This window comes from Polypterus senegalus, chromosome 12 (genome assembly GCF_016835505.1).
Source record: "Polypterus senegalus isolate Bchr_013 chromosome 12, ASM1683550v1, whole genome shotgun sequence".
NCBI lineage: Eukaryota > Metazoa > Chordata > Cladistia > Polypteriformes > Polypteridae > Polypterus > Polypterus senegalus.
Window position 1 is genome coordinate 55,970,227 of NC_053165.1, and position 12,005 is coordinate 55,982,231.

Below are 12,005 nucleotides of genomic sequence, written 5' to 3' on the forward strand. Positions count from 1 at the left end.
AAGGGCTGAAACATTAAAGTACACCTTATCAGAAAGGCCTAGGGGTTATAGTGTACTCATCACTATCCACATCAAAACAGTGTACAGAAACGATCAAGACAGCTAGTAGAATGTTATGTTATATACATATATCACGATGTGTACAGTACAAGTCAATGGAGGTTATGCTTAAGTTAAATGGCTGGAAACTTGTTAAAGGCAGGTTTCATATGAATATTATAGTTTTCCTTTACCAAAAGAACTGTAGACAAATGAAATAAATTACCAAGTAGTGTCATGAGTAGGACTTTAGGGACATGCAAATCTCAACTTGATGTTATTTTAACAATTTAGGTGAATAGGATGGATGAGCATGTTGGGCTGAATAGCGTGTTCTTGTCACAGTTTCCTGGTGTTCTACCAGAAGCAACCAGAGTATACTGATATATATCAATTGTATAATGCCACTGATCTTACCAAGGGCCCTGGGAGCAACAGAATAAGCCCACATCAATTATCCACCACATTTCATGGTGGCAATAACATCGTTTTCTTTGTATGTTAAACTTTCTAATGGTGAGAATGACAAGTGGTCAATTTGGTTTCATCTCAACATGGCACCCGGTACTACTTCAAAAAGCATTTTTGCTAACTGTAGTTGCTTCAAGTTGTTTTTTTATTAATTCTTCCAGATAACATGCTGTTATACATATTGTGAAGACGTGGTGACCCTCATGGTGCAACTAGCCATTGTACTTTACAAGTTTTTTTTTTTTTTATCATCTTCACTGTGTTGGTTCAATTTTAGTAGTTTTGAGATTACTGCCAGGTTAATATCAAATGATATACTGAATTTCCCTTTAAGTGAATCAGTTTAACAGATGATAAAAGGCTTTCTACTTTGTGATTCCTTTTTTTAATAATCAACTGGCAGGGGACGTCCTGTAGGTTGGTTTATTATTGTCATTTGTACACAGCTGAGTGAAATTCTTGCTTGCATGTGTAAATAAAACAGCAGCATGCCAAAGGTTGTTTATAATATCTTAAATTAACTATTTATATACATAATTGTTTTATTGTGACCACTTTGGCTTCCTGGACTGAGTGCTTAAATGGTATTGTAATGTATTGTAAAATACATTATACTATGGTCAGATGCAACAGGGGAAGAAGAAAACATCCTAAAGATGGAGGCTTAAGGTCAAGTCAAATCATAGCTTACTTCTCCCAAGCTAGCCACCCCACCCTCTCTGGGAATTGGATAGTCTATGATTTTGCTAAACTATTCTCCAATATTTTTATCTTTAAAAGTTGTTTGGCAAACTTCAAATGAGCTGTTATATGTCTTTTATTCAAGAGTGGCTTCCGTCTGATTGATGAAGTTCCGCTCAGATGGTAGTCCTTCTGACAGGTTTCATGTGTCTCAACAGGTGACTTCCAAAGTGTTATTAAAATGATTATTGGGTTCTTGGTCACCTCCCTGACTGAGACCCTTCTTTCAGTAAGGCTAGATAGCAAACTCTAAGAAGAGTCTTGGTGGTTTCCAGATTTCTTCCATTTCACAATCAGTGAAGCCACTGTGGTCCTGGGAAGACTCAAAGCTTTAAGAAGTGGTCTTATACCCTGTCCGGAACTATGCCTCCCCGCAATATGATTACGAAAGTCCACAGAGAGTTCCTCGGACTACATGGTTTAGTTTTCGTCAGAACATTCAGTATTGTGGAACCTTATACACACAAGTATGTGTCTTTTTAAGTAATTCCGATTAATTCAAGTTGCCACAGGTTTCCTCCAGCCAAATCCTGGAAACATAATTAAAACAAACAGGGTGCACCTGACCACAGTTTGAAGGACCACAGCAAAGGGTCTGAATACTTACATAAATGTGAGATTTCAGTTTTTGATTTTAATATATCTGTCAACCTTTCTGAAAATATCTTTTCTCTTTGCAAATATGAGTTATCAAGTGTTGATTGAGGGGCAACAATATAAAAGCTACCCATTTAAAACATTAAATGTATAACATAATGAAGTGTCCAGAAAAAGAAGAGGTTTGAATGCTTTCTGAATGCACTGTATATGTTCTTAACCCTTACACCGTCGTCAGATCAAATTTGACAGGGATTTTGAAATCAGTAAAAGCACCTTACATGTTATCTGTTCAACCCATAAAAACTTCTTAAATGCCATCAGTTCTAGTAAATCAATATGAAACAGGATCAGGGTGTAAAATGTGATGTTCAGGGGGTGGCGGAACTTAAAAAAACACTGTTACCTTGTAACACCAAATCTACCCTCCGTTCTCCTCCTGCAGTGGACATCCTGAATTACCTTAGCTGTGACAGTAAAGTCCCCACGCTCTGAGAACGACTGTCATGGTGCTGCCACGTATGCCAATCATTAGCCCAAATCTTGAACACCGTCTCTCAGCCTGAGTGTTGTTGAACGTTATAAAAGTTTGAAGATTTTTTCAGTAAAAAAATGTATGATACCAGCATTTAGATTGTGAACGCGCTGCACTTGCGCTCAGCCGCCTGTCCTACCTTCTCGTCCGCTGTCGCCCAGATTTCCATCGTTTTCATTGCGGGCTCCTCGTCCTGAATCCATTCGATCAGCCCCCAAATACTAATGTTCCATTCTCGCTTCCAGTTTAGCTCCATTTTCCCTAACCAGTCTTCTCTTTTTAGAGTCTATTTTAAGTGATATACCTAGAAGTGAGTTCTGCAAAAGTCATTGAATCAATGTAGTTCTTTCTGTTTGGTCTCTAAATTATTCCTTCTTGAACGGTAGACTGGTCAGTTTCCCAGCTTTATTTATTGCCTCCTCTGCCTAAACGGTATACTTCAAACGAAGTGTCATTTTTGTAGAAGCAACCATCGACTCTTGTAGAAAAATAACAGCCAACTATACTGACCAAACGAATGTCGCAGAAAACTTATTGTCACATTATTCGGGTGAAGCCGTATAAATATATATTGTTGGTCTTCGAATGAATCTCTTTTACTTTGTCATAGTGAAACATAATCCAAAATTTCAGGAGTAAAATCAACGAGCATCTGTAGTCTTAAATTGACTCCAGGCTTCGTCTGTCCTCCAGTTTCAGCGGTGTGTTTGTTCTGAAATCTTCTTCGCTGATGTTGAACTCCCATATAATGTAGGTCTGTTTATGATTATTTATGAAGTTGAAGGTGAACTGAAAAGGAAACTATAGTTATACAGTATATTTAAAAACGAACGAAAACTACAAACTCTCTCGACTTCATTAACTACCAAACTAAACTGCCATGGATGCGTTCTCTGGAAATCTGGTTGGCGGGCTTCTTAATAATCAACTTATAGCCAATAAGAAGTGTCGAAATAGGAATGGACGAACACGATTGGTCCATTTGATGTCCGTCAACAAAACCAGGCTGTTGAACTCTTCGGATTCCTTATTTTAGTACCTGGACTGCGCAAAACAATTTTATTTAATGTAGACGTTAATATATATATACTTATAGCTTGAATACAGCAATTTATCCGCGCTATATTCGATCAGTCAATGAGCGGGCAGTGACAAATGTAAAATATACTGTATCTCGGAGATGTTACGTCTATGAAACGTGATATACTGTACAGTACTGTAGATAGATAGATAGATAGATAGATAGATAGATAGATATGTCCAAAGTGTGAAATTTTGCATTTTGTAGAAGTTCAATAAATAAATAAATAACAACCAAAATGAAGTAATCTAAAAGTTACTGTGATACAGTAATTTAGCTACATCGCTCCTTTTCTTTTGTGTAAAACTGAGGATTTTTGAAGTGGGTAGAAAGTTGAGAGACTCGTGCATACTTATACAGTCCTAGGAAAAGAAGTAATATTTTTATCTGTTGTAAATATTACAGCGTACAATGACGTACAGTAGATGTTATAGTATTAAACAAAATACTTCAATAAAAATTCTAACCTAAATCTAATTATAAAAGTTAGTGTATGAAAAAAAAAAAAAAAATAGACCTTGTGAATTCTTTTTTTGGTGTTTATTACGTATTTATCGAATAACGTAACAAATGCTTTATTAACGGAATAGTGTGGAAAAATATCTAGCAAATCCTACTACACAACCCAAAGGAAGTGATTTCTAAAGCGGATTATATTTGCCATTGACGTCGACAGGACTCCACATATATTAAATTTGCTTAGAAATAAATTTTAATTCTAAGACAGCAAGTTTAAGCTCAACTCGCATCTCACTCTCTTGATACGCAATATCCCCTGTCTGTCTCAAGTAATATTTGGAATAATTATAGAGTGGAAGCACATCTCGCCCTGCTGATGTGTTCCTACTTCCAGCGTATAGCTTTTACTCGCAGTCTTTCTCAAGTCCGAAGCGCACGTCACTCGTTGGTTGGCATTTTTATGCAGGCAGTAGCTCGGGCAGCGCAGAGCCGAATTCGGCTTCACGACTCCGGTATACCAGCAGGCCACGCCCTCGCATCTCGAACGAAAACGAAAGCGACGAGACGTGAAGTAAGCAACAGACAAGGTGAAGCTGGGACACATAAAGTCGAGTCGCGGGTGAGTCTTTGGCAGTTTGTTTCCACATAGGCTAGTCTGATCGGGATGCACAGGAAGAGAGATGTCTTTTTATAGTTGCCGGGAACTCGCAAATTTGCGATGTCAGAGCCGACGATGGGCGAATGTGCTGGGCAGCGAAGGTGAATCCACGCTCCGCTGCTTGCGCTTTATTTGGTGATCTCGTCAGGAAGATTCAAGTGGATGTCTGCAGACTTTCCGCAAACGCTTGTTTTCATCATACGTTTAAATGATGTTGGCGTCCTTGATTCTTTCACTAAAATACACGATGTAGGAAAATGAATGGATGGAGGACCCATCGAAGGCTTGCATAAGTCCCATTCTAAGAAAAAGATGCCTTTTTTTAATGTGGACCTTAAAATGCGTTGCGCGTGTGTTTTATATGCTGTTTAGAACGTCATGCCTTGCTGGTGCTGGGTTCGTTTTATTTATTTATGTTACTGCCATTTTATTGTGCCCTGTCATCCGTATTAATCCTTAAGTTATTGCCGCATGTCGCAAGTTAAGATAATGTTCAGCAAAAGTTACTAAGTGATAGGATGCTCCCTTCCCCCAACAGTATCAGAAAAAGGACATGGAGGTCGTTAACCACTCTAGGCTAATGTACCTTGATGTGTTCTTTATTAAAAACAAAAACAGCAGCACACATTTCTTGATTTTACTGAAGACGTGATTATAGATGAGTTTTTGCAAGCCCTGGCATTATAAAGTGGCTCCTTCCTTCTAACCAAATTCTTCAGGTTAAAGGAGCATTCCATTTAAACAGACAATTTATATGTTGCAACTCTTGTCCTGCCAGCACAGAAATTCGTGCCCAATTATGGACCAAGGTTGATCATCTAGTCAAGGCGCTTTACAAAGTGGAGTCACTCGGGGTCATTGTGACCGTTTTTTCATTGGGTACTACCGTACATGGTGAAATGCAAATGGCAGAGAGGAAATAAATTGTGTGCAACTAGTAGGTAGGCCATGCTACATGTTTTACACTACTCTAGGGGTCTCAAATATGGCCCCTGGTGGGCCACAGATGGTGCAGGTTTCATTCTAACCACTTTCTTAATGGGTGGAAAGTTTGTGCAGCTAATGGATCATACTAAGCTATGTTGACTTTATTTTTAATTTTTCCTAGCCTAAATCGCTTATAGTTTCTCCAAAACTAGCTGTTATTTAACAAATTATGAGTTGTTTCAGGTAAAAAAAAACACTTGGACGATTTCCTCATAAAATAAATAATATTTGAAATACACATGTGGGCAGGGGTCTCAAATTCGGGTTTTTGTTGCAACCAAACTATATAAGTGGTTTAGCATGGCAAAGGTTCTATATAAATAAAATGTATTATTATTAAATATATTCCAATACTAACCGCATCAGGTTACTATTTAAGATAGCGGTTAGAATATAAATAAACCTGCTGCCAATGTGGCCCTCCAGAAGCTGAGTTTGAAATAATACTAATAAATTACATTTATATAGCGCTTTGCATAAACAGCGCGGAACCACTTTAACCACTAATGTGTATATTAGTACATCACAGCCACTTAATAAATCGATTTGGTTACACCTTTTCTGCCTTCACTTTCTCTGAAATACCCAACATTCCAAAGCCCGTTCCTGCTAACTTGGCCAGGGCCCCGAGGGTGGCAATGGGATTGGCATCACGTCTGGAATTGGCTTACAGTTAGGCTCTGCCCATCGCGCGTTCTGATTGGTCTGATATTAAGTAGCTGGCTGGCTGACTGGATATTTGAATGTAAACCACACAAATATCGTAAATAACAAGTGGGCACATAGCTGCTCCATGTCGTGCTATTTAGTTCGTATATTCAAAAACAACCATTCTGGGGTAGTAAACGAGAAATAAATAGAAATACTAGGTAGTCTTGGATAAGTGTTAACGATAGTATATTAACTCCAAAAAAACAAGCAATTGTCGCGTCCGTTTTTTATCTTCCCCGGGCTGCAGCCGGGGTCTTTTCATAGTAGAGGCGCTGGAACTGGACGTCACAAATTGCACGCCGTGTATAATTTCGGGACAGCGCCCCGCCGATCGTTTTTTCTTTAGACTTCTTCACTTGACGCTACTCCGCCCTGACTGTTTACGCTTTGTCATTCTTTTTCTTTCTTTTTTACTTCTTCCTCTACCCTTCATTCGCAGAAACGTACAAGTTAGCGCAGCAAAGCGACTGACAGTTGACATTGGCAAGTGCGCAGGCGCGTCTTGCTGCGCGTGTAAACAATGAGCGCAGCGCGCTGCGAATACCCACCTGACCGCTCCTTTTCTTTTCTTGCAAGCTCCTGCGCTGAAAGGATCGGGATTTGCAGCACAGTACGGATCGGAGGATGGCCGGTGAGTGCGAGCCGCTTTTTCGAAAATGTTATGTTTATCTTGCTGGAGAAGCGGCAGGGGCTTGTCTATGGGTAGCAGGCCGGAGTGCTAGTCGATCAGCCAGACAGTGACGCGTTGGCAGGGGCTTTGTGGAAATGCACCTTTTGTTTTCACACCATTGGCAGATAACTTTTATGTATTTGTATCACCCGGGGGAGAGGAGGGTGGCAAATCCATTGTGTCTGCCGGCGTCGACGCTGGCTCATCATCGTCGAATTCATGCTGGATGCCATATGCGGGGCAACGACACGATCGTGCCCAGTTCTGTGTGTTGTAGTTATCACGTCTGTCCTCCGGGTCCTCTCTAACATACTGCTCTTAAACAGTGCTCAGGTAGTTAAAGTGAAGTACGTCAGTTTCTCGAGCTGTATGACCGGCTGTATATTTCGCATCTTGTCACCAGATTAATGAAAAACTCGGAAAAATGAGGTGACAAGTGTTCTGAAAGCGCTAGAGTTTAAGATCTTGCGTGTATTATGTTTATATACTAAGGGAATTTATTTTGATGGTTTTTTATTGAGGTAACCTGTTAAAGTGAGAAATGTAGTCGTTACTGCTGTCGCATTGTAAGTTGAGGAACTTGAACTGCGGCCTCGAGGGTTCGGAGATCTGGATTCGTTTTCCCGACCAGTCAGTATGTCATTTATTTGGGGTATTTTCTGTCGGTATTGTTTGCCCACATATAACTGTTTAGAGTCCGTCTCCAATCTGGTAAAGATTTGGCGTGCTCTCGTAGAAAGATGGAGAGAAATCCCTCCGGCAACGTGGAATTGTGGGGTTTTGCAGGAGCTCGATGAACAAATAACAAAACCTCCTCTATAAATATACACCACTGTTACTAAAAATAAAGAAACCTTACAGACTGCCATTGAAGATTGGTCCTACAGGAAGACGCAGTGCAGGTAGTTGAAATAAGACAGATGACTCAAAGTCAAAGTCCTTTTAATGAAGTTGTTTGTCCAGCGGTGGTTGAGGTGGTTGATGGATAACACACAGCAACAGACATAATGCAGACAAAAGCAGCATCACACCTGTTGCTCCTCCACCTAAACAATATTCAAAGTTTTAAAAAATAGGCAACAAGGCTTTTTTTAAGTCTGTGATTAACAGTGGTCATTATTATTGTGAAATTGTAAATAAATTGGAATTTCATAGGTTGTGTGTGGTGGTGGGGTACTTGTATTCGGCTAGCAGGTTTACAGGAGTATATTACCATTCCAACTGAAGCTAGGCATGTTTGAGCCTGGCCAGTGCTTGGGTGGGTGACCCTCTAGGAAAAGGTTGATGGTAAAAGAGGTGTCTGTAAGGCCATCAGGTGGCACTGTGTTTTGATCCTAATACCCCAGTGCAGTGACAGGGACACTGTGCTGTAAAAATGGCACAGTCCTTTGGATGAGACATGATGGAGAGGTCTTGATTTGTTGTGGTCATAAAAAATCCCTGGACATCTTTTAAAGAAGAGTGTTTAATGATGTCCAGGCTAAATTGCCCAGCACGGTCTTATTTTAGACCCCTATTCATTCCCTGTGTGTTATCACCACCTGAAAGCTAATGTGTGGTGAGAATGCTGGTGCAAAATTGATTGCCATTGTACGTATCTTCCAGGTGGATGCTACATTTTGGTGGTGATTGAAGTGGTTCCCCACTATCTATATAAAGTCCTTGGATAGCTAGAAAAGTGTTACATAAATGTAATAAATTATTCTACAATAAACACTGAAGTAAAATATTAGCAGGTCATCTTTAAATAGTCTTTCCATTGCAATTCCAACTGCAGTTTTGTTTCACAGAAATTGAAAGTTTTAATTCCAGATCTCCAAACACTGTTGTTCAACCTAAATTATGTTTAACTTCATATGTGGGATATGAGTGCAGTTTGCTCTATTGCCTTATTTTTTATTTATATATTGTGTTTTTATGTGATATACATTAGTGTCATTACCGGTTGTTGTACATACAGAACGACCACAGTGATAGCTAGAGGTGTAGGGACAGGACATATGGGGCTGTTCAGCACGTGTAGCAGAGGTGTTGGGATAAATGCAGTCCAATGCACAGGCTGTTGGAAGTGGATGCATGAAACTTGTGGTGGTGTATTAAGTGCAACCTGTGTGTGTGAGATGTGTTCATGATTTTGAAGTAGTAATTGTACATTTAGATAACAAATTGGAGTTGTATTGGAAAAAGTAGGGAAGCTGTCTTACAGTACATAGGTGGCAAGTTGAGTGCAGATGGCCGAGTGGGCACAGCAGTGATGTTGAGGTTGAATGTTCAATGTTGGAAATTCTAGAAGTCATTTCCAATTCTGATTTGTAAAGAAGACCCTGGTTGGTCTGAGGTGACTTGCAGTCTTTTAAAATAGTACTTTACACAGACAGAAAAACCTTTAACACAAATTAACAAACTACATGTAACAACACTGTGTACATCTTGTTGAGGGGTCTCTGAAAATGAGAGTGTCATACTCTGTGTGCCGCAGCGCTAGCCAAAGCAGCTTCTGTTAACCATTGCTACACCTAGCAGGCTCATGCTGTATGTTGAACCGTGTTAAATAAGGAGAGCATTTGCAAGGCAGGGTCATCTATCAGGTACAAATGAAGTGGGCTGTGTTTGGCTATGATGTAACAACATTTGCTTTTTTAAAATTTTTTATATATATATAATATATGCTTTACAAGGTTAATTATATCCAGTAATTAAATGATTCATCCAACTTTTAAAGTAAGAAAGAAATAAAAAAAAAAAAAAAGTTTGGTAGTCAACATCTTTTTTTTGTTTATTAATGTATGAACATGGATGTTTTGCTTTAATGGTAACTTTGCCTTTTTTTACAGCACATTAAAACTGTCAGCCAAAAAAAAGCTCTAGGATGCGTTTTTTTTTCCAGGTAAGTTTGTAAACCTACAATAGTGATGGCCATGTATGACCTTAGCTGGTTTAATAAGTAGGCTGTGCATGGTGCTGATAACACGTTTTGTGTGTATAAGTACACCCTCAGTACACTTTTTTTTTTTTACACTATAATCTAGATTAAATAGTGAGCATTGCATTTAGCATTAATGTTGTTTATAGTTCTTTAATGTGAGTGTTAACATTTATTTAAATATCATCTTATGGTGTGTTTCTATCATCATACAACACACCTACTGCTTTGGTTATTATACTTGGGAGAGAGGCAATGGAGAACTTACTTTATGCTTTACCTTTTTTTGTTCCTCTGTGTAGTTCTCATCTCTTGATAATTATATTTTATTTATTTATTTATTTTTAAATATATGGAGATTAAAAAATGTTGTTTGCATTGCGAGCCACCTTGACCTGAATGAACACTGGCCTTTCTGTTAATATTCCTGCTATGTCTTTTGCCATCAAATCACTTTATAAAAACAAAAAAATATATATGAAATAACTTTTTGGCATTGCAATAATATCACAATTTTCATTTGATGTGTACTAAATCATGCATTTGATATTTCATTTTCACACTAGTTTGTCTTGTGTAGTTGTAAATCACTTTATCCTAAAAGTATCAATAAAGAGAAAAAATATCAAATAAAGTTAAGGTGACCTTTTAGTTTGGATTAAGAAATTCAGTTTGCCATTTGGCAATGTACTTAAATTACAAAAGCATCATATAATAAGAAAAGAAGAAAGTGAAAAGACACCAAAAAATAAGAAAAATGTCCATTTTTACAATATATCTGGCTTGAATTACAGTTTGTTGAGCTGTTTTTGAATTATAAAAGAGCCTGGCTTCTAGAAGGTACAAACAATTTCTTTTATATCAAATTATTTTAATTTTGTATTGCAGGATTATTTTGCTTGTCAAACCGCTTAAGCAGAATTTATAATACAGAGGATGAGTAAGTAGGGTCAGCCATTAACAGATGTTTTATTAACCCCAGTGACTCTGCTTGCTTCTTTAATCATGTTTTGCCGTTGTACTTTATTTTAAGCAAGTACGAGGGGGAGTCAATCTAAAGTTAGAAAATGGGATTTGTTAGCAAATGGAATGAACCTTAACAAGACTGATAATGTCATTTCTCAGTGTAGTCTCCACCCTTCTCAGTGCACTTGTGCCACCTGCCTGGAAGTGCTTGGATTCTAGCAGAAGAAAAGGTTTTGTCTTGTCCTCACAATCACTTGTGCACCCGAGTTATTGTCGAACACTACATGCCAAGGGGTACTACAGTCACTAGTGGAAGTTACTGTAACTTGCTGGAGACCAGTGTGAAACCTGCTATTCGATCCAAGAGGCGGGGACTGCTGTCTCAATGACTCCTTTTGCTGCAAAACAATGCCCACCCGCCCACAGATGGCTAAGAACACCAAGAGAAACTGAAGTTTGAGGTATTGCCACATCCTCCTTATTCACCAGATTTGGCACCATGTGATTTACACCTTTTTGGACCAGTAAAAAAAATATATGGGTGGGTGTCAATTCAAGACAGATGATGTGAAGAAAGCAGTGCACAAGTGGTGACGAGGACTGGTGGCATAAGTGCATTGAGAAGGGTGGAAAATACATTTAGAAATGACATTATCAGTTTTGTTAAGGTTCATTCCATTTTCTAACTTTAGCATGACTCCCCCTCGTATATTTTTAAATATACACAGAAGAAAATGCATGGTTTGTATGTAATTATCTAATTCCTTTGATTGTTACCCTTTTGTCTAATCTTCAAACTGCGCATATTTTCTTCACTATCAATTCAAAAAGGCTGCCTCCTCACAGTTAATTTTGCACACTTAACAGGATAAAATGATTGCCCTTGGTCGTTTTGGAGTAAAAATAAATATGGCTGTAGTATTGGTGAATATCATCTAAGTTTAATGCCTCAGTGACTTGCAAGCTGGAAGTCTAAATAATCTCCGTCTACATGTCATGTCAATGATATGCTGTAATCTTGTTAATGGCTTATCCATCTATCCATTATCCAACCTGCCATATCCTAACTACAGGGTCATGGGGGGTTTGCTGGAGCCAATCCCAGCCAACACGGGGTGATAGGCAGGAAACAAACCTCAGGCGGGGCGCCAGCCCACCACATATGGC

General features: G+C 38.7%; 1 protein-coding gene across 4 annotated transcripts in view; it reads left to right on the forward strand.

Moving 5' to 3' along the window:
• The first annotated feature begins 4,438 nt into the window (after window positions 1–4,438).
• ankle2 (ankyrin repeat and LEM domain containing 2) overlaps window positions 4,439–12,005 on the forward strand; it is a 33,107-nt gene continuing 25,540 nt past the window's right edge. Inside the window, exons 1-4 of one of the 4 annotated variants that reach the window (XM_039771467.1) lie at window positions 4,439–4,542; window positions 6,856–6,910; window positions 9,784–9,836; window positions 10,761–10,812. The gene's annotated coding sequence lies outside the window, so the exon portion shown is untranslated. Of the gene's footprint in view, window positions 4,543–6,314; window positions 6,911–9,783; window positions 9,837–10,760; window positions 10,813–12,005 lie in introns of those variants that run through there. The other 3 variants (XM_039771466.1, XM_039771468.1, XM_039771469.1) reach the window with 3 other exon arrangements.